Source organism: Pongo abelii, chromosome 6 (genome assembly GCF_028885655.2).
Source record: "Pongo abelii isolate AG06213 chromosome 6, NHGRI_mPonAbe1-v2.0_pri, whole genome shotgun sequence".
Classification (NCBI taxonomy): Eukaryota; Metazoa; Chordata; class Mammalia; order Primates; family Hominidae; genus Pongo; species Pongo abelii.
The window spans coordinates 28,069,804-28,092,885 of record NC_071991.2 but is presented as its reverse complement, the minus strand read 5'-3'; the positions used below and the strand labels follow the sequence as shown (position 1 = coordinate 28,092,885).

The window sequence follows — 23,082 nt, the reverse complement described above, 5'->3', positions numbered from 1 at the left end:
TTAGCAAAGATACAAAAATGATGATCCAAATCATGGTAAATATATAATACAATGTGCAGCCTCATATACTGTTGGCTGGAATATGAATTAGTTCCATCTTTTCAGAATTATCTATAAAGAATAGTAAAAGTATACAGAAACATTATCTCTAAATTCTGGTTCTGAAAACTTAAAGAAATAATTCAAGATTGGTGAAGGAAGGAAAGTTTTATACAAAAAGACATTCATCACACTCTTGTTATTACTGGGGTAAAGTGGGTAAAAAATTAAATGACTAAATCTAGAAATCTGGTTTGGTCATAGTACAGTCCTACAACAAAATATTTTAGGTCTTTTACCCACTGCTTTTGTTCACATCTGTAGACAAGCTAAATAGTCAGTTGTATTTCCTTGTAGATTTTGATTTTTTTTTTTAAGATAGAGTCTCGCTGTGTTGCCCAGGCTGGAGTGCAGTGGTGCAACCTCAGCTCACTGCAACCTCCCCCTCCCAGGTTCAAGCAATTCTCCTGCCTCAGCCTCCCAAGTAGCTGGGATTACAGGCATGTCACACCATGGTCGGCTAATTTTTTGTATTTTTAGTAGAGATGGAATTTCGCCATGTTGGCCAGGCTGGTCTCAAACTCCTGGCCTCAAGTGATCCACCTGCCTTGGCCTCCCAAAGTGGTGGGATTACAGGCATGAGTCACCAAGCCTGGTCTGATGTTCTTATTTCTTGGCTTTTTTTTTTTTTTTCCAGAGTCAGGGTCTCAGTCTGTCACTCAGGCTAGAGTGCAATGGTGCAATCATAGCTCACTGCAGCCTCCAACTCCTGAGCTCAAGCAATTCTCCTGCCTCAGCCCCCCAGGTAGCTGGGACTACACCACTATGTACACTATGTTCACCACTATGCCTGGCTAATTTTGTGGGTTTTTTTTTTAATAGGTTTGGGGTCTTGCTGTGTTGCTCAGGTTGATCTCAAATTCCTGGCCTCAAGCAATTCTCCTGCCTCACCCTCCAAAAGTGCTGGGATTACAGGCATGAGCCACTGTGCCTGGTGCTTATTTCTTCCTTCTAACTTTTGACTCTATATAGAACTTATTTTAACATGTGATATAAAGAGTTAGAGGATATGGGTCCAAATCCTGTCTTAGGCATCAGCTATGTTACCTTTGATTCATGGAAACAAAAATGACCTCACCTACCTCACAGGTTGCTTGTGAATCTGCTGTGAGTTGGTGCATATAGAATTAGTGAGATTTGTTTTAATTGGTTTCCTAGCTCATGGCCAAGGGGATGCCGCACATCACCCCATCTATCAGGAGACCAATAGTAAGAACTGGGGCCGGGTGCAGTGGCTCACACCTGTAATCCCACATTTTGGGAGGCCGAGGAAGGCAGATCTTGAGGCCAGGAGTTCGAGACCAGCCTGGCTAACATAGCGAAACCTCGTCTCTACTAAAAATACAAAAATTAGCTGGGAATGGTGGCATGTGCTTGTAGTCTCAGCTACTCGGGAGGCTGAGATTGTACCACTGTACTTCAGCCTGGGTGACAGAGTGAGACCCTGTTTCCCCCAAAAAAGAGAGTGAGAGAATAGAAACTGGAACAGTTGGAGAAATCTATATGGAAAAGGCAATCCTGAATCATGTATTAAAAATAAGGAGAGGCCAGGTGCAGTGGCTCACACCTGTAATCCCAGCACTTTGGAGGCTGAGTACAGTGGCTCACATCTGTAATCCCAGCACTTTGGAGGCTGTGTACAGTGGCTCATGCCTGTAATCCCAGCACTTTGGGAGACCAAGACGGGCAGATCACAAGGTCAGGAACTCAAGACCAGTCTGGCCAACATGGTAAAACCCCGTCTCTACTAAAAATACAAAACTTAGCTGGGTGGTTGGCAGCTACTTGGGAGGCTGAGGCAGGAGAATTGCTTGAACCCAGAAGGCAGAGGTTATAGTGAGCTGAGACAGTGCCACTGTACTTCAGCCTGGGTGACAGACACTGTCCCCCCAAATAGAGAGAGAGAGAATAAAAACTGGAATAGTTGGAGAAATCTATGTGGAAAAGGCAATCTTGAATCACGTGTTAAAAACAAGGGCCAGGCGCGGTGGCGGCTGACACCTGTAATCCCAGCACATTGGGAGGATGAGGCGGGCAGATCATGAGGTCAGGAGATCGAGAGCATCATGGCTAACACGGTGAAACCCCGTCTCTACTAAAAATACAAAAAATTAGCCAGGCATGATGGCATGCGCCTGTAGTCCCAGCTACTCGGGAGGCTGAGGTAGGTGAATCGCTTGAACCTGGGAGGCAGAGGTTGCAGTGAGCCAAGATCATGCCACTGCACTCCAGCCTGGGCAACAGAGCAAGACTCTGTCCCCTCGTCAAAAAAAAAAGGTGAAAGATTTCCATTTCTAGCCATGAAAGTAAAACAAGGATCAGAGTTCCACTCCAGCCTTAAATGCCTAGAACACCAGATAAATGGAAGAACCAAGTGTTTTCAGAGACTGAACGATAGACAACACAGGACATTGATCCCTGCAAGAAGACCAGCAAATGATGTGAGCTGTAGGAGTACCCCAACTCACCACCTGCAGAGAGGTGCCATGGCTAATCCCAATGGACAGGGAGCACAGCAAAGCCAGGTGGCCTTGCACAGTCAAAGGGACAGAGTGTGGTTCTAAGGCAAGAGGCTGGAGCTGGCATGGATGTTTCCTGGAGATAAGGAAGCCAAGCCAGAGAGAGAGATCCAGTGACTCATAGACCAGCCTGAACATGGCGAAACCGTCTCTACTGAAAATTAGCTGGGCATGGCGGTGCGCACCTGTAATTCCTGCTACTCAGCATGCTGAGGCAGGAGAATCACTTGAACCCTGCTGGGAGTGGAGGTTGCAGTGACCTGAAATCGTGCCACTGCACTCCAGCCTGAGCAACAGAAGGAGTGAGTCTCTGCCTGAATCTTTGAATACTGCTTTGTGCGTGTGTATGAAGAAACTACCCAAACTGGGGCACAGGGAGAGGGCATCCCTAGCCTTCCCAAACCGGGTCACTATTCTAATGACCCGGTAGAGGTGGAGGATAATTCTAGGTGACATTGAAGTGGTGATCAAAGTCTTCCCTAAAGTGTTCCCCTTCAGTGATATCCAACTGCCCCCCTACTCACTGGCAAATTTTTATTTACCCAGAACACCAACCCCAGATCTTTTTATTTTTTCTTTTCAGACAGGGTCTCCCTCTGTCACCCAGGCTGGAGTGCAGTGGCATGATCAGAGCTCACTGCAGCCTCGACCTCCTGGGCTCAAGCGATCCTCCTACCTCAGCCTCCTGAGTAACTGGGACCACAGGCATGCCTTGCCGTGTCCAGCTCATTTTAAAAAATTATTTTTTGTAGAGATGGGGTCTCCCTATATTGAGAAAGCAAGTCAGGGTCTTGCTCTCTCACCCAAGCTGGAGTGCAATTGTGCAATTATAGCTCACTGCAGCCTCCAGCTCCTGAGCTCAAGCAATTCTCCTGCCTCAGCTTTTTTAAGTAGCTAAGACAACAGGTGTGCACACCATATCTGGCTTATTTTGTTTTTGTGTGTGTGTATGTAGAGATGGGGTCTTGTTGTGTTGCCCAGGTTGATCTCAAACACCTGGCCTCAAGCAATCCTCTCACCTAGGCCTCCCAAAGTGCTGGGATCACAGGCACGAGGCACCGCACCTAGTCTGAGCCCAAATCTTCCTATGTCTATACTGCTTTCCCTACAAATGCAAGAGCCTAAAAATATGTTCAGCCCAAGGCTACATCCCGACCACAAATACATAAAAACCACCACAAACACAACTATGGCCTTCTCCATTCACTATCGGAGACTGAAATATTTGTTGTTGTTGTTGTACACATAATATTTTATTTGTTCCTAATAATGATGCTGTGAATGAAGGATGGTAAATGTGCTTTGCCTGCTTTAAGAAACCCAGTACCCAGAGAAGTTTATTAACTTTTCCAAATCCGCACAGCAAAATAATGGGAGAAGTGGAACCAGAGTTCCATTTCTCTTAAGTAGTACTTAAGTTGATTCTTCCCATGAAATCAAAAATAAACTTGAAGGCTGGGCGCAGTGGCTCACACCTGTAATCCCAGCACTTTGGGAGGCCAAGGTGGGTGGATCACCTGAGGTCAGGAGTTTGAGACTAACCTGTCCAACATGGTGAAACCCCGTCTCTACTAAAAATACAAAAATTAGCCAGGTGTAGTGGAGCACTCCCAGCTACTCAGGAGGCTGAGGCATGAGAATCGCTTGAACCCGAGAGACAGAGGTTGCAGTGAGCTAAGACTATGCCACTGCCCTCCAGCTTGGGCATCAGAGCAAGACTCTGTCTCAAAAATAAATAAATAAATAAATAAATAAATAAATAAATAAATAAATAAAATAAACAAGCACATTCATTAAGATCCTTCTTGATATTCATTATCATTCCCTAGATACCTGGAAAATAAGAAACTCTACCTTTTCTGTGCATGAAACCAAACTCTGCAATAAGAACCCTTCTTGAGTCTGAATTTATTAGAAAATCTGCATTTATAACACTCTGGATCTCTGGAGAATGTAACTTTGTGTCCAGATGAAAATATGGTTTGACAACAAACTCATGCTATGAAAGCAATTTCAATACCACTTACCTGATGAAACCCTGCAATCATTTCTGCCCCATACTCACTCTGAATAATGGGCTTCTGAAACATCTTATACCAGTTCTCAAACTGGGTAGCCAGCTGCAGCTGAATCAACTCCAGGTGCCCGTAGTCATGATACCAAGAGTAGTAGCTGTTCACACAAACCATGTCCACATACGGAGCCTAGGACCAGAGCGGCAGAGCCCGTTCAGCATCCAGAAGACCACATGACTCAGAACTCACACACTTCAGGGGCTCTTCTGGCAGAGAAGGTAAGAAGGAGATGTAATCCAGGCATTCTGGGAGGCTGAGGCAGGAGGATGGCTTGAGGCCAGGAGTTCAAGACCAGCCTGTGCAACACAGCAAGACCTCAGCTCTAAAAATAAGTAGTAAGACAACTAACAGGGCACAGTGGCTCATGCCTGTAATCCCAGCACATTGGGAGGCCAAGATGGGAAGAGGATCGCTTCAGCACAGGAGTCTGAGACCAGCCTGGGCGACATTGCACGACCCCATTTCTACAAAACAAACAAACAAACAAAACTAGAAGGGGAAGAGCTGCCTCTCAGAGCTGAGAACATCCAAGTTCACCAGTTTAGATCCTGAAATTACCCTGCCCCTCAGGCAGGAAACATGGTCACAAAGTGGCCCAAAACAGGCAGGGCTATGACTCTGCACCGATGTGCGCAGCTGAAAAGGGCTGTGAGAGGCAGAGCAGCTGCCATCACACAGTCCGCAGCCAAAGCCCAGGGCCCCCACCACTGGAACTGACTCCTCTCCAGGCAGCAGTCCCATCACTGGGCTTCTCCTCACCTTGCCCTGGAGAAGCGCTCCCACCTGAGGGGCCGATGCAGTCATTCTCACAGAAAATCTTTTTTTTTTCTTTTTTTTAAAATTATTATTATTATACTTTAAGTTTTAGGGTACATGTGCACAATGAGCAGGTTAGTTACATATGTATACATGTGCCATGCTGGTGCGCTGTACCCACTAACTCGTCATCTAGCATTAGGTATATCTCCCAGTGCTATCCCTCCCCCCTCCCCCCACCCCACAACAGTCCCCAGAGTGTGATGTTCCCCTTCCTGTGTCCATGTGTTCTCATTGTTCAATTCCCACCTATAAGTGAGAATATGCGGTGTTTGGTTTTTTGTTCTTGCGATAGTTTACTGAGAATGATGATTTCCAATTTCATCCATGTCCCTACAAAGGACATGAACTCATCATTTTTTATGGCTGCATAGTATTCCATGGTGTAAATGTGCCACATTTTCTTAATCCAGTCTATCATTGTTGGACATTTGGGTTGGTTCCAAGTCTTTGCTATTGTGAATAGTGCCACAATTAACATATGTGTGCATGTGTCTTTATAGCAGCATGATTTATAGTCCTTTGGGTATATACCCAGTAATGGGATGGCTGGGTCAAATGGTATTTCTAGTTGTAGATCCCTGAGGAATCGCCACACTGACTTCCACAATGGCTGAACTAGTTTACAGTCCCACCAACTGTGTAAAAGTGTTCCTATTTCTCCACATCCTCTCCAGCACCTGTTGTTTCCTGACTTTTTAATGATTGCCATTCTAACTGGTGTGAGATGGTATCTCATTGTGGTTTTGATTTGCATTTCTCTGATGGCCAGTGATGGTGAGCATTTTTTCATGTGTTTTTTGGCTGCATAAATGTCTTCTTTTGAGAAGTGCCTGTTCATGTCCTTCACCCACTTTTTGATGGGGTTGTTTGTTTTTTTCTTGTAAATTTGTTGGAGTTCATTGTAGATTCTGGATATTAGCCCTTTGTCAGATGAGTAGATTGCGAAAATTTTCTCCCATTTTGTAGGTTGCCTGTTCACTCTGATGGTAGTTTCTTTTGCTGTGCAGAAGCTCTTGAGTTTAATTAGATCCCATTTGTCAATTTTGGCTTTTGTTGCCATTGCTTTTGGTGTTTTAGACATGAAGTCCTTGTCCATGCCTATGTCCTGAATGGTAATGCCTAGGTTTTCTTCTAGGGTTTTTATGGTTTTAGGTCTAACGTTTAAGTCTTTAATCTATCCAAAACAGAGATATAGATCAATGGAACAGAACTGATCCCTCAGAAATAACGCCACATATCTACAACTATCTGATCTTTGACAAACCTGAGAAAATCAAGCAATGGGGAAAGGATTCCCTATTTAATAAATGGTGCTGGGAAAACTGGCTAGCCATATGTAGAAAGCTGAAACTTGATCCCTTCCTTACACCTTATACAAAAATCAATTCAAGAAAATCTTTTTTTTTGTTTTGTTTTGGATACAGAGTCTCGCTCTGTCACCCAGGCTAGAATGTAGTGGCATGATCTCGGCTCACTGCAACCTCTGCCTCCCACAATCAAGTGCTTCTTATGCCTCAGCCTCCCAAGTAGCTGGGATTACAGGTGTGCACCACCACATCCAGCTAATTTTTTGTATTTTTGGTAGAAACGAGGTTTCACCAGTTGGCTGGGCTGGTCTCTTAACTCCTGACCTCAAATGATCTGCCCGCCTTGGCCTCCCAAAATGTTAGGATTACAGGTATAAGCCACTATGCCCAGCCATCACAGAGAATCTTGAGGAAGCTTTCATGAGGCAGCGTTGTGGGCTGCAGAGGGCCTGAAAGAGTCCCACCTAGGAACAGGGCAGAGATGACCAAGTAGGACCACCATCAGCTTCAGCAAAGTGGTGCTCAGGGCTGAGCAGCAGAGGCTTCTGTGTCCAACTGGCTAGTTTCTAATGCGTCCTGAACGTACTTCCTTCTAGTAAGAATGCTGGCTGAGTGCGGTGGCTCATGCCTGTAATCCCAGCACTTTGGGAGGCCAAGGTGGGTGGATCACCTGAGATCAGGAGTTTGAGATGAGCCTGGCCAACATGGCGAAATCCTGTCTCTACTAAAAAATACAAAAATTAGCCAGGCATGGTAGTGTGCACCTGTAATCCCAGCTACACTGGAGGCTGAGGCAGGAGAATTGCTTGAACTCGGGAGGAGGAGGTTGCAGTAAGCCAAGATAGCACCACTGCACTCCAGCCTGGGCAACAGAGCAAGATTCCATCTCAAAAAAAAAAAAAAAAAAAAAGAATGCTAATGTCAGCCAGGCATGGCAGCTTGTGCCTGTAATCCCACCACTTTGGGAGGCCAAGGCAGAAGGATCACTTGAGCTCAAGAGTTTGAGACCAGCGTGGACAACATAGTGAGATCCCATCTCTACAAAAAAATTTAAAATTAGGGGGAGGAGCCAAGATGGCCGAATAGGAACAGCTCCGGTCTACAGCTCCCAGCGCGAGCGACGCAGAAGACAGGTGATTTCTGCATTTCCATCTGAGGTACCATGTTCATCTCACTAGGGAGTGCCAGACAGTGGGCGCAGGTCAGTGGGTGAGCGCACCGTGCGCCAGCCGAAGCAGGGGCGAGGCATTGCCTCACTCGGGAAGCGCAAGGGGTCAGGGAGTTCCCTTTCCAGGGGTGACAGATGGCACCTGGAAAATCGGGCCACTCCCACCCGAATACTGTGCTTTTCCGACGGGCTTAGGAAACGGTGCCCCAGGAGAGTATAGCCCGCACCTGGCTCAGAGGGTCCTACGCCCACAGAGTCTCGCTGATTGCTAGCACAGCAGTCTGAGATCAAACAGCAAGTCGGCAGCGAGGCTGGGGGAGGGGCGCCTGCCATTGCCCAGGCTCGCTTACATAAACAAAGCAGCCGGGAAGCTTGAACTGGGTGGAGCCCACCACAGCTCAAGGAGGCCTGCCTGCCTCTGTAGGCTCCACCTCTGGGGGCAGGGCACAGACAAACAAAAAGACAGCAGTAACCTCTGCAGACTTAAATGTCCCTGTCTGACAGCTGTGAGGAGAGCAGTGGTTCTCCCAGCACGCAGCTGGAGATCTGAGAACGGGCTGACTGCCTCCTCAAGTGGGTTCCTGACCCCTGACCCCCGAGCAGCCTAACTGGGAGGCACCCCCCAGCAGGGGCAGACTGACACCTCACACGGCCTGCCAGGTACTCCAACAGACCTGCAGCTGAGGATTCTGTCTGTTAGAAGGAAAACTAACAGAAAGGACATCCACACCAAAAACCCATCTGTACATCACCATCATCAAAGACCAAAAGTAGATAAAACCACAAAGATGGGGAAAAAACAGAGCAGAAAAACTGGCAACTCTAAAAAGCAGAGTACCTCTCCTCCTCCAAAGGAACGCAGTTCCTCACCAGCAACGGAACAAAGCTGGATGGAGAATGACTTTGACGAGCTGAGAGAAGAAGGCTTCAGAAGATCAAATTACTCCGAGCTACGGGAGGATATTCAAACCAAAGGCAAAGAAGTTGAAAACTTTGAAAAACATTTAGAAGAATGTATAACTAGAATAACCAATACAGAGAAGTGCTTAAAGGAGCTGATGGAGCTGAAAACCAAGGCTCGAGAACTACGTGAAGAATGCAGAAGCCTCAGGAGCCGATGCGATCAAATGGAAGAAAGGGTGTCAGCCCTGGAAGATGAAATGAATGAAATGAAGCGAGAAGGGAAGTTTAGAGAAAAAAGAATAAAAAGAAACGAGCAAAGCCTCCAAGAAATGTGGGACTATGTGAAAAGACCAAATCTACGTCTGATTGGTGTACCTGAAAGTGACGGGGAGAATGGAAACAAGTTGGAAAACACTCTGCAGGATATTATCCAGGAGAACTTCCCCAATCTAGCAAGGCAGGCCAACATTCAGATTCAGGAAATACAGAGAACGCCACAAAGATACTCCTCGAGAAGAGCAACTCCAAGACACATAATTGTCAGATTCACCAAAGTTGAAATGAAGGAAAAAATGTTAAGGGCAGCCAGAGAGAAAGGTCGGGTTACCATCAAAGGGAAGCCCATCAGACTAACAGCGGATCTCTCGGCAGAAACCCTACAAGCCAGAAGAGAGTGGGGGCCAATATTCAACATTCTTAAAGAAAAGAATTTTCAACCCAGAATTTCATATCCTGCCAAACTAAGCTTCATAAGTGAAGGAGAAATAAAATACTTTACAGACAAGCAAATGCTGAGAGATTTTGTCACCACCAGGCCTGCCCTAAAAGAGCTCCTGAAGGAAGCGCTAAACATGGAAAGGCACAACCGGTACCAGCCACTGCAAAATCATACCGAAATGTAAAGACCATCGAGACTAGGAAGAGACTGCATCAACTAACGAGCAAAATAACCAGCTAACATCATAATGACAGGATCAGATTCACACATAACAATATTAACTTTAAATGTAAATGGACTAAATGCTCCAATTAAAAGACAGAGACTGGCAAATTGGATAAAGACTCAAGACCCATCAGTGTGCTGTATTCAGGAAACCCATCTCACGTGCAGAGACACACATAGGCTCAAAATAAAAGGATGGAGGAAGATCTACCAAGCAAATGGAAAACAAAAAAAGGCAGGGGTTGCAATCCTAGTCTCTGATAAAACAGACTTTAAACCAACAAAGATCAAAAGAGACAAAGAAGGCCATTACATAATGGTAAAGGGATTAATTCAACAAGAAGAGCTAACTATCCTAAATATATATGCACCCAATACAGGAGCACCCAGATTCATAAAGCAAGTCCTGAGTGACCTACAAAGAGACTTAGACTCCCACACATTAATAATGGGAGACTTTAACACCCCACTGTCAACATTAGACAGATCAACGAGACAGAAAGTCAACAAGGATACCCAGGAATTGAACTCAGCTCTGCACCAAGCGGACCTAATAGACATCTACAGAACTCTCCACCCCAAATCAACAGAATATACATTTTTTTCAGCACCACACCACACCTATTCCAAAATTGACCATATCCTTGGAAGTAAAGCTCTCCTCAATAAATGTAAAAGAACAGAAATTGTAACAAACTGTCTCTCAGATCACAGTGCAATCAAGCTAGAACTCAGGATTAAGAATCTCACTCAAAACTGCTCAACTACATGGAAACTGAACAACCTGCTCCTGAATGACTACTGGGTACATAACGAAATGAAGGCAGAAATAAAGATGTTCTTTGAAACCAACGAGAACCAAGACACAACATACCAGAATCTCTGGGATGCATTCAAAGCAGTGTGTAGAGGGAAATTTATAGCACTAAATGCCCACAAGAGAAAGCAGGAAAGATTCAAAATTGACACCCTAACATCACAGTTAAAAGAACTAGAAAAGCAAGAGCAAACACATTCAAAAGCTAGCAGAAGGCAAGAAATAACTAAAATCAGAGCAGAACTGAAGGAAATAGAGACACAAAAAACCCTTCAAAAAATAAATGAATCCAGGAGCTGGTTTTTTGAAAGGATCAACAAAATTGATAGACCGCTAGCAAGATTAATAAAGAAAAAAAGAGAGAAGAATCAAATAGATGCAATAAAAAATGATAAAGGGGATATCACCACCAATCCCACAGAAATACAAACTACCATCAGAGAATATTACAAACACCTCTATGCAAATAAACTGGAAAATCTAGAAGAAATGGATAAATTCCTCAACACATACACCCTCCCAAGACTAAACCAGGAAGAAGTTGAATCTCTGAATAGACCAATAACAGGAGCTGAAATTGTGGCAATAATCAATAGCTTACCAACCAAAAAAAGTCCAGGACCAGATGGGTTCACAGCCGAATTCTACCAGAGGTACAAAGAGGAGCTGGTACCATTCCTTCTGAAACTATTCCAATCAATAGAAAAAGAGGGAATCCTCCCTAACTCATTTTATGAGGCCAGCATCATCCTGATACCAAAGCCTGGCAGAGACACAACAAAAAAAGAGAATTTTAGACCAATATCCTTGATGAACATTGATGCAAAAATCCTCAATAAAATACTGGCAAACAGAATCCAGCAGCACATCAAAAAGCTTATCCACCACGATCAAGTGGGCTTCATCCCTGGGATGCAAGGCTGGTTCAATATACGCAAATCAATAAATGTAATCCAGCATATAAACAGAACCAAAGACAAAAACCACATGATTATCTCAATAGATGCAGAAAAGGCCTTTGACAAAATTCAACAACCCTTCATGCTAAAAACTCTCAATAAATTAGGTATTGATGGGACGTATCTCAAAATAATAAGAGCTATTTATGACAAACCCACAGCCAATATCATACTGAATAGGCAAAAACTGGAAGCATTCCCTTTGAAAACTGGCACAAGACAGGGATGCCCTCTCTCGCCACTTCTATTCAACATAGTGTTGGAAGTTCTGGCCAGGGCAATTAGGCAGGAGAAGGAAATCAAGGGTATTCAATTAGGAAAAGAGGAAGTCAAATTGTCCCTGTTTGCAGATGACATGATAGTATATCTAGAAAACCCCATTGTCTCAGCCCAAAATCTCCTTAAGCTGATAAGCAACTTCAGCAAAGTCTCAGGATACAAAATCAATGTGCAAAAATCACAAGCATTCTTATACATCAATAACAGACAAACAGAGAGCCAAATCATGAGTGAACTCCCATTCACAATTGCTTCAAAGAGAATAAAATACCTAGGAATCCAACTTACAAGGGATGTGAAAGACCTCTTCAAGGAGAACTACAAACCCCTGCTCAAGGAAATAAAAGAGGATACAAACAAATGGAAGAACATTCCATGCTCATGGGTAGGAAGAATCAATATCATGAAAATGGCCATCCTTCCCAAGGTAATTTACAGATTCAATGCCATCCCCATCAAGCTACCAATGACTTTCTTCACAGAATTGGAAAAAACTACTTTAAAGTTCATATGGAACCAAAAAAGAGCCCGCATCGCCAAGTCAATCCTAAGCCAAAAGAACAAAGCTGGAGGCATCACACTACCTGACTTCAAACTATACTACAAGGCTACAGTAACCAAAACAGCATGGTACTGGTACCAAAACAGAGATATAGATCAATGGAACAGAACAGAGCTGTCAGAAATAATGCCACATAACTACAAGTATCTGATCTTTGACAAACCTGACAAAAACAAGAAATGGGGAAAGGATTCCCTATTTAATAAATGGTGCTGGGAAAACTGGCTAGCCATATGTAGAAAGCTGAAACTGGATCCCTTCCTTACACCTTATACAAAAATCAATTCAAGATGGATTAAAGACTTAAATGTTAGACCTAAAACCATAAAAACCCTAGAAGAAAACCTAGGCATTACCATTCAGGACATAGGCATGGGCAAGGACTTCATGTCTAAAACACCAAAAGCAATGGCAACAAAAGCCAAAATTGACAAATGGGATCTAATTAAACTAAAGAGCTTCTGCACAGCAAAGGAAACTACCATCAGAGTGAACAGGCAACCTACAAAATGGGAGAACATTTTCGCAACCTACTCATCTGACAAAGGGCTAATATCCAGAATCTACAATGAACTCCAACAAATTTACAAGAAAAAAACAAACAACCCCATCAAAAAGTGGGTGAAGGACATGAACAGACACTTCTCAAAGGAAGACATTTATGCAGCCAGAAAACACATGAAAAAATGCTCACCATCACTGGCCATCAGAGAAATGCAAATCAAAACCACAATGAGATACCATCTCACACCAGTTAGAATGGCAATCATTAAAAAGTCAGGAAACAACAGGTGCTGGAGAGGATGTGGAGAAATAGGAACACTTTTACACAGTTGGTGGGACTGTAAACTAGTTCAACCCTTGTGGAAGTCAGTGTGGCGATTCCTCAGGGATCTAGAACTAGAAATTCCATTCGACCCAGCCATCCCATTACTGGGTATATACCCAAAGGACTATAAATCATGCTGCTATAAAGACACATGCACACGTATGTTTATTGCCGCATTATTCACAATAGCAAAGACTTGGAACCAACCCAAATGTCCAACAATGATAGACTGGATTAAGAAAATGTGGCACATATACACCATGGAATACTATGCAGCCATAAAAAATGATGAGTTCACGTCCTTTGTAGGGACATGGATGAAATTGGAAATCATCATTCTCAGTAAACTATCGCAAGAACAAAAAACCAAACACCGCATATTCTCACTCATAGGTGGGAATTGAACAATGAGAACACATGGACACAGGAAGGGGAACATCACACTTCGGGGACTGTTGTGGGGTGGGGGGAGGGGGGAGGGGTAGCATTGGGAGATATACCTAATGCTAGATGACAAGTTGGTGGGTGCAGCGCACGAGCATGGCACGTGTATACATATGTAACTTGCCTGCACATTGTGCACATGTACCATAAAACCTAAAGTATAATAATAATAATAATAATAATAATAATAAAAGAAAAAAAAAAAAAGAAAAAAAAAAAAATTTAAAATTAGCCCAACACAGCAGTGCACACCTGCAGTCCCAGCTACTTGGAAGGCTGAGGCAGGAGGATCGCTTGGGCCCAGGAATTCAAGGCTGAGGTGAACTGTGATAGCAACACTGCACTCCAGCCAGGGCAACAGAGTAAGACTTCGCCTCTACAAAAGAAAAAGAAAAACGCAGGCTCCAACTCTGGAGTTACTGAATCAGGATCTCAGAATGTAGAGATCTGCCATTTCAAAAAAACTTCCCCTAGAGATTCTGATCAGCCAGGTGTGGGCCACATGAACTCTAAGCTCCCTTAAACTTTTGATATTTTATGAGCCTATTAAATCAAAGTGCAAAAAATGTGAGTCCAAACTGAGCAAACAAATCCCATCTCCCCATGCCCAGCCTCCCTGGATTGAGAAAGCCACACTGCCTGGCGAGTAAGCAGGGAGAGAATTCTCATTAACCCAAAGACCATCTTTGAAAACAGACTGGCTGTGGCCAGGTGTGGTGGCCCACGCCTGTAACCCCAGACCTTTGGGAGGCCGAGGCAGGAGGATCGCTTGAACCCAGGAGTTGGAGACCAGCATGGGCAACATGGCGAGACCCTGTCTCCATCTTTTAAAGTAAGAAAACAAAATAAAAAAACCCAGACTGGCAGCGCATGATTCTTTCCAGCTATTCTCATGAGCATGCTTCAGGACAAGCCCAGGCAAAGGTGGGGAAAAAAGGGGTAGGGACCCCCAGGCTCACCCCCTTGTCTGCTGCATAGTTGGAGTTGGTCACAAAGGTCACAGGCTGGGAGGGGTCCAAGGCTTTGATGTGAGCAATCACCATCCTGTCCACAAAAGGCAGAAGACACAGGTTCCATCCGTCCAGGAAGGGCTCAGACACTCTCGCATCCTTTCTGTCCCATCTTCCCCCACCAGAACACAACACAGGGCCAGGCACAATGGCTCACACTGGTAATCCCTACATTTTGGGAGGCCGAGGCGGGTAGATCACTTGAGGTCGGGAGTTCAAGATCACCCTGGCCAACATGGCAAAACCCCGTCTCTACCACAAATACAAAAATTAGCCAGGCATGGTGGCACACACCTGTAATGCCCACTACTCAGGAGGCTGAGGCACAAGAATTGCTTGAACCCAGGAGGTGGAGGTTGCAGTGAGCCGGGATCATGCCACTGCACTCCAGCCTGTTCCACAGAGCAAGACCCTGTCTCAAAACAAACAAAAGAAAACAAAACAAACAAACAACAAAAAAAAAGCAGAAAGCATAAAGCCGCTGCTTTCTTCCCTAACTTGAGATGTATTTTACGTAAGGGCACATGATTCTCTAGTCCTAGACCGAGCTCTCTAACATCACTCTTTCTCTGCCTCCGAATCCTATGCCCCCAGAGGAGCAGCCACCCTTCCAGGTACACAGAACTGAGGTCAGTGGGCTGGACACTGCCAAAAATGAGGTTGACTCCCTGAAACAGCTCTTGAACACAGGAGTGGATAGGTGCAGATATGGATGGGATATTTATTAATGCATCAAGCAAACGGGGAGTGCGGACTCTCAGATGGGAAGCTTCAAAGCCTTGTGACAGCCTGGCTGAACCTCTCCAGCCTGGACAGCTCCCTCCAATTCCTGCTCCAGCAAACAGGCATCTCCTCTGGCCAACTCCCAAAGAAGCCTGTCTGTCAGGCACCTGCTCCTGGAAGCCTGTGCTCTCCACCTTCGCAACAAAGGTCCTGTCCACCCAGTCCTGCTGAGCACACCCCTGTGCCCCAGAGCTCTGAATTGTCCTTTGCACAGGCTGGGACAACTTCTCAGAGCCTTCTGCCTACTGCAGACTTGGCTCACCCCAAAGCACTCCATGAAATTGGGGTGTGGCGTCTGCCTCAAGGAGCATTTCTACAACCTCTACTACCTCTGCTGCAAGTGAAAAATCCACCTCTGAACGCTGAGTTAGAAATGCATGATTGTAAGGAATAAACGGGGCCTGGGCACGGTGACACACACCTGTAATCCCAGCACTTTGGGAGGCTGAGGCAGGTGGATCACTTAAGGCCAGGAGTTAGAGGTCAGTCTGGCCAACGTGGTGAAACCCCATCTCTACCAAAAATACAAAAACTAGCCGGGCACAGTGGCTCATGCCTGTAATCCCAGCACTTTGAGAGGCCGAGGCAGGTGGATCACTGAGGTCAGGAGTCCAAGACCAGCCTTGCCAACTGGTGAAACACCGTCTCTACTAAAAAATGCTAAAGTTAGCTGGGCGTGGTGGCACTCGCCTGTAATCCCAGCTACTCGGGAGGCTGAGGCTGGAGAATCACTTAAACCTGGGAGGCGGAGGTTGCAGTGAGCCCAGATCATGCCACTGCACTCCAGCCTGGGTGACAGAGTGAGACTCCATCTCAAAAAAAAAAAAAAAGGCAACAAAGAGCTGGGTGTGGTGACACACATCTATAATCTCAGCTACTTGGGAGGCTGAGGCAAAAGGATCACCTGAGTCTGGGAAGTCAAGGCTGCAGTGAGCCGAGATCCTGCCACTGCACTCCAGCCTGGGGAACTGGAGTGAGACCCTGTTCAAAACAAAAACAAAAACAAAAAACAGGCTAGGTGCAGTGGCTCATGCATACCTCTAATCCCAGCTACTCAGAAGGCTGAGGCAGGAGAATCACCTGAACCCGGGAGGCGGAGGTTGTAGTGAGCCGAGATCACGCCACCACACTCCAGCCTGGGTGACAGCGAGACTCTGTCTCAGAAAAAAAGAAAGAAAGAAAAAGAAAACCACAATTTGGGTGGGTAGATATTTGGTCCCCTGAACTATCCGGGTATGGACGGCCCTCCCATTGGGCTGGGACAGGAGGCTGATCTTGAACAGCACACACCCACTCCAGCCTGCCACCTGCCGGGGTCTCCTTCACGATCCAGCCCAGGGCAGGCAGGGGGCACTCACCTGAAGTAGTAGCCAGCAGATTCCAGGTAGGACGCAGGCTCATTGACCACACACCACATCACCACGGTGGGGTGGTTCTTGTCCCTGCGCACCAGTTCCTCCATCACCCGCATGTGTTGATGCATAGGCACGTGTTGAAGAGCTGCCTGCGGGCCAGGAGGGAAGGGACAGAGGGTCACCCGTGGGCTGGGCAGTCAGAGCGGGTGTGTGGTGGGGACTCACAGCAGCACCAAGCCCATGGTGGGACACTCATCAATGACCACAATCCCATAGCAGTCACACATCTGCAGCACTTCCTCCGCGTGGGGGTAGTGGCTGGTGTGGAAGGCGTTGGCACCAAGCCAGTGAAGCAGGTTGAAGTCCTTCACCAGCAGCGGCCAGTCGAAGCCCTTCCCTCAGATCTAGGAGTCAGCAGAGCCAAATGACCCTTTCCCTGTCGAAGCTGCACTTCCTCCGAGAGCCAGAACCCTGGAGAGCCACCCCATGAGCCCCCTCTCCAGCCCAAGCACCGGCTCCACTGTGGGGCAGTTTGGAGCCATTTACCTCATTGCCCTGAGCTGCCCTCAACTGCGGAACACAGGGAAGTCAAAAGTGGAAGGTGACCAGCAGCCCCTACAAGGACCCAGGAGCCCCAACGCACCTCCGTATCCCTGTGCTTGTTGATGTTGTGGAAATAGAAAGGTTTCCCATTGATGAGGAACTGGCTCTCGGTGACAGCCACAGTGCGGATCCCCACAGGGAGTGTGTAGAAGTCAGACACAGGCCCCAGTGACTGTGTAGTCAGCCGCACCTACGACAGCCAAAGCGCCAGGTGTGAGCACCCCGACAACCTGAGCCTCATCCGGTCCGCCCTCCAGCAGAAAGGCCCCTGGTGTACCCCAGCAGCTGCCTCAGGGCTGCAAGCAGAGATGCAGCAATCAGAGGCTCTGCCCTTCCATGGCTGACCCTGGGACCTGCCCTACAAAACTGGGCCTTCCCCTTGACCAGATGAGGTGGCTCGTGGCTGTAGTTTCCATGCTTTGGGAGGCTAAGGCAGGAGGATCACTTGAGTTCAGGAGTTCAAGACCAGCCTGGCAACAGAGTGAGACCCCCCATCTCTATAAAAAGAAAAACTTTTTTTTTTTGAGACGGTCTCAGTGTTGCTGAGGCTGGATGCAGTGGCATGATCTCAACTCACTGCAGCCTCTGCCTCCCAAGTTCAAGCAATTCTCCTGCCTCAGCCTCCTGAGTAGCTGGGATTACACGTATGTACCACTATGCCCAGCAAATTTTAGTATTTTTAGTAGAGATGGAGTTTCACCATGTTGGCCAGCCTGGTCTCAAACTCCTGGCCTCAAGTGATCCACCCGCCTCAGCCTCCCAAACTGCTGGGATTACAGGTGTAAGCCACCATGCCCGGCCTACAAAAAAAATTTTTTTAATTAGCCAGGCATAGTGGCATGTGCCTGTAGTCCCAGCTACTCAGGAGGCCAAGGTGAGAGGATTGCTGCAGCCTGGGAGCTCAAGGCTGCAGTGAGCTGTAATCAGGCCATTGCACTGCAGCCTGGGTAAGAGAGTGAGACCATCTCAAAAAAAACCTGGGCTTCCCACAAAGGGTGGGAAACATCAGAAAGCTCAGAGGACCATGCCTACCTGTTCACCTGTCCTGAGCTCCTGCTGAAGCCCGGGCCACCAGATGGGGGCAAAAGACCTCCCTTAAGCAAGTCCCAGCCACCATTACCTCCAATGAGTACAGATAGGTGGAGCATTCGTGCATCAAGTACGGCCACAAGAGGCTGGCAACCAGCATCTTCAGCTGGCCCTGGGTCCTGGCTCCATTGATCACGACTTTGTTTTCTGCATCCAAAAGACGCACTTCCAATTCAAACTGGTTACTGCACTTGATGGAGATCTGGTCATTCACTGGCCCTACAGGAGGCAAGAGACCAGAGCTGAGGGAGGGACACGACCTGGGCCACACAAACAGGAGTGCCCCGCAGCCACCACTCCCAGGCAGCCATTTGTTTCTGTTGCTTTTTTTCAATTTAAATTTTTAATTTTTTTTTTTTTTGAGACAAAGTCTCGCTCTGTCCCCCAGGCTGGAGTGCAGTGGTGTGATCTCAGCCCACTGCAACCTCCACCTCCGGGGTCCAGGTGATTCTCCTGCATCAGCCTTCCAAGTACCTGGGATTATAGGCGTGCACCACCATGCCTGGCTAATTTTGTATTTTTAGTAGAGATGGAGTTTTGCCATGTTGGCCAGGCTGGTCTCCAACACCTGACCTCAGATTATCCTCCTGCCTCAGCCTCCCAAATTGCTAGGATTACAGGTGTGAACCAGCACATCCAGTGACTTTTTTTTTTTAATTGAAAAAAAAATTCTTTTGGCCAGGCACAGTGGTAACACCTGTAATCCTAACACCTGGGGAGGCTGAGGTGGAAGGATCACTTGAGCCCAGGAGTTCAAGACCAGCCTGGGTAACATAGGAAAACCACTTCTTCCCTAAAAATACAAAAAATTAGTCAGGTGTGGTGGTGCATGCCTGCAGCCCCAGCAGCCCCAGCTACTTGGGAGGTTGAAGTAGGAGGAGTGCTTGAGACAGGAATTCCGGGCTGCAGTGAGCTATGATCTTGAGGCAGGGTAGGTAGTCGAGGAAGTGACTGTGTCCTTCGGATGGGCCAACCACGGCGCTGAGACATGCGACGTGTGAACAAGCAGGTACAGCTGCTGCACATGTGCACCAAGAGGATGACCCAGAATGTGCTTAGAGTAACACCTCTTCCCAGATCCTTAAGAATTCATCATGGAAGACTCCTAGAAATGGAGTTTCCCCAGTAATAATCAGCGCTGTCTCATCCTTACAAGCAGCCTGCCCTGAATTCTCTCTCTCAGGGTGAACCATGTATTTTGCACTTCACTATTTTTTTTTGAGAAGGTGTCTCGCTCTGTCACCCAGGCTGGAGTGCAGTGTTGCAATCTCAGCTCACTGAAACCTCTACCTCCGGGTTCAAGCAATTCTCCTATCTCAACCTCCTGAGTAGCTGGTATTACAGGCACATACCACCACACCCAGCTAATGTTGGCCAGGCTGGTCTGAACTCCTGAGCTCAAGTGATCCACCTGCCTCGGCCTCTGAAGGTGCTGGGATTACAGGCAGGAGCCACTGTGCCCAGGCTATTCTGCACTTAACTGTTGAAACACTTTTTCCATTGCAATAAATTGCTCTATGCTGCATCATCTTTGCTGTGTGATTCCTGTTTAAATTCTTATTTACTTATTTATTTTATTTTATTTTATTTTATTTTATTTTATTTTGAGACAGGGTCTTACTATGTTGCCCAGGTGGATCTTGAACTTTCAGCTCAAGCGATCCGCCCACCTTGGCCTCCCAAAGTGCTGGGGTGACAGGCATTAGCCACCACACCCAGCCTAAATTTTTTTAAACTTAGAACTGCGGCCCCACAACAGCTGTCAATAATCTCGCCACTGCACTCCAGCCTGGGCGACAGTGCAAGGCCTCATCTCAGAAAAAGAAAAAGATACATTTTTAAAAAGTAAAAAAACTTAAATTTTTTTTTTGTTTGTTTTCTAAAAGACAGGGTGTCCCAGCCGGGCGTGGTGGCTCATGCCTGTAATCTTTACACTTTGGGAGGCTGAGGCAGGTGGATCACCTGAGGTCATGAGTTCAAGACCAGCCAGGCCAGCATGGTGAAACCCCATCTCTAATAAACAAATAAAAAAATTAACCAGGCATGGTGGTGAGTGACTGTAATCCCAGCTACTCGGGAGGTTGAGGCAGAAGAATCTCTTGAATACGAGAGGCAGAGGTTGCAGTGAGCCGAGATTGCACCACTGCCCTCCAGCCTGGGTGACAGCGAGACTCTGTCTCAAAAAAAGGGGTCTCTCTCTGTTGCCCAGACTGGAGTGCAGTGGAGTGGTCATAGCTCACTGCACCCTTGACCTCCCAGACTCAAGTGATTCTCCTGCCTCAGCAGCTGGGACTACCAGCACACATCACCATGCCTGGCTAATTTTTAAGATTTTTGTGGTGATGGTCTTGCTATGTTGCCCAGGCTGGTCTTGAACTCCTGGCCTCAAGTGATCCTCCTACCAGAGCCTCCTTGCAAAGAGCTAAGAGAACAGGTGTGAGCCACCATGCCCAGCCCCCTGAAGCTGCCTGTTCCTTGAGCACGATGTGTAGCAAGGGGAGCTGGGGTGACAGCAGCACCAGGGGAAGGGACAGGATTGCACCATGAGCTGTGTGACTTTAGGCCAGAACCCTCTTCTCCAAGTGAGGTCAAACAGGGCTGATTTCGAGAGCCTGTGCCCACTCAGACAGGCTGGATTTTAGCTTCATAGATGGATAGGAACCTGTGAGGGTTTAGAGATGCTGGGAGCACCTTTTTCCTGGGAGAACTCTCCAAACAGGGAACAAACAGAGCCACCCTGGGCCCCGCCGAGGGAGGATCCTACCAGAAGCCCTCACCACTGTCCTGCTCCACGCCATTGGTGACGGTGATGTCATCGATGTAGGTGGTGGGTGTCGTGTACAGAAGCACAGACCGCTGCAGTCCCGTGTAGTTGAAGAAGTCAAAGTCTGTGTTCTGGACAAAGTAACCCTTGGTATACCTAGGGTGGGAGGACTGTGGTTCAATGGGCCCTTGCCCTGAGTCCCTTGACTTCAGCTCACAGGCCTCCTCAGATCCAGGGCCTCCACCCTGCGAAGGCCACCCTGTCCCTAGCAGGAGGACCACGGGGTGGGGCGGGAAGGTGGGTGCATGTGGTGGAAAGAGGATGGTACCCACTTGGAGGTGTTGGTCACATAGCGGATGGTCCCTGGTGGCAGGCTGGAGGGAGTGAGGATGTTGTTGATGGTGATAGTGATGCAGAGGCAGAAGGGCAGGGGCCCAGCCTAGATAGACCAGGCTGCTGATGTTGGCCCCTCATGCTCTAGCGCGTTGATCCCATTCACCCACTGCAGACACAGGAGATATGGCGAGGGGGCAGCAGGTCAGGGCAAGAGGTGGGGCCCTGCTATTGGGCACTCCCTCACATAACCTGCAGCATGGGGGCTCAGGGGCCTGCCAGCCAGACAGGAAGAATGACATCCCAATGGGGTAGATCAGGCCACCTATTCCCCTACACAGGGCACAGCCCCTAGGGCAGGGCAGGGCAGGTACCCCCACCATCCCACCCCAGCAGGCAGGCTGTGGGTGGCAGCTGGGGATCCCATGCAGTTCAGCAGCAATGCCCACTCAACCCACCCTGCCTGCTCCTGGCTGCACTGACCACGATGGCATAGGAGTGGGCACTGCCAATCATCAGCACCACTCTTGTGCGCAGGTCCTGGGTCCATCGCTCCAGCAGGGTCACCTCCTGTTCGTACCACACCTAGCTGAAAAAATGCCACAACTGCCAGTCCTGGTTGATGTCGTTGAAGCTGGAGGGAACCGACATGTCCAGGGTGGGGCCCAACTGCAGAGAGAAGAGCCAGGCTCAGCTCCTAGGCTCCCAAAGGAATCCAGACAAGCATGCTGCACAGCTGTGTCCCCAGGCCTAGTGTAAGCCCTGACACATAGCTGGGACTCTTGGTGGAAAGGACAGATAACTTGCTGATGACAGGTGAACTCCCAGGGCGGTTTGTGCACCTGGGCCAGCGGGGCCAGGACTTCCTCCTTGGAGTGGATGGGGCCCAATATCTCCTGAGACAGGGAAGAGCCCAGGACCTCATCCCAGCCCGAGCTAAGAGGATTCAGACCCATGACTAAGAGGCAGATGACCCACTGCCTGTCACAGGGAGGAAGGCTGGTTGGGGGAATGGCGGGGGGGAGCTTTGCTTAGGACACTGTGAGTGGGACGCACGCTGGCACCCAGCCCTCTCCTCTCTTCCTCCTGTACTGAATGCCGCAAAGTCAGAAAAAGGGGATGTAGACCAGGCAAAAGCGGCCCAGACCTCCCTTGGTGCCATTTCTCTGCTGACCACATCCAAGTCAGGAGGGAAACAGGGGTGGCATCCTTGGCCTGATGTCACATCCTGTCCTCTATCTGAACCTTGAAAACCAAGGGACCTTCCTGCCTCGGCAGAGCTGACCTCAGGACGTCTAAATTCTCCCCTCCTCACGATCTCAGGGCCCAGATCTGTGCAGCACATGCCGCTCTGGCCAGATAGGTGTCTGGGTGGCTCATGCTTGTAATCAGCACTTTGGGAGGTCAGCATGGGAGGATGGT

At 47.6% G+C, this 23,082-nt stretch overlaps 1 pseudogene; it reads right to left on the bottom strand.

The window, feature by feature from the left end:
- Positions 1-2,436: 2,436 nt before the first annotated feature.
- Positions 2,437-22,616, bottom strand: LOC100452584 (beta-glucuronidase-like; annotated as a pseudogene).
- Between the last annotated feature and the right edge of the window lie 466 nt (positions 22,617-23,082).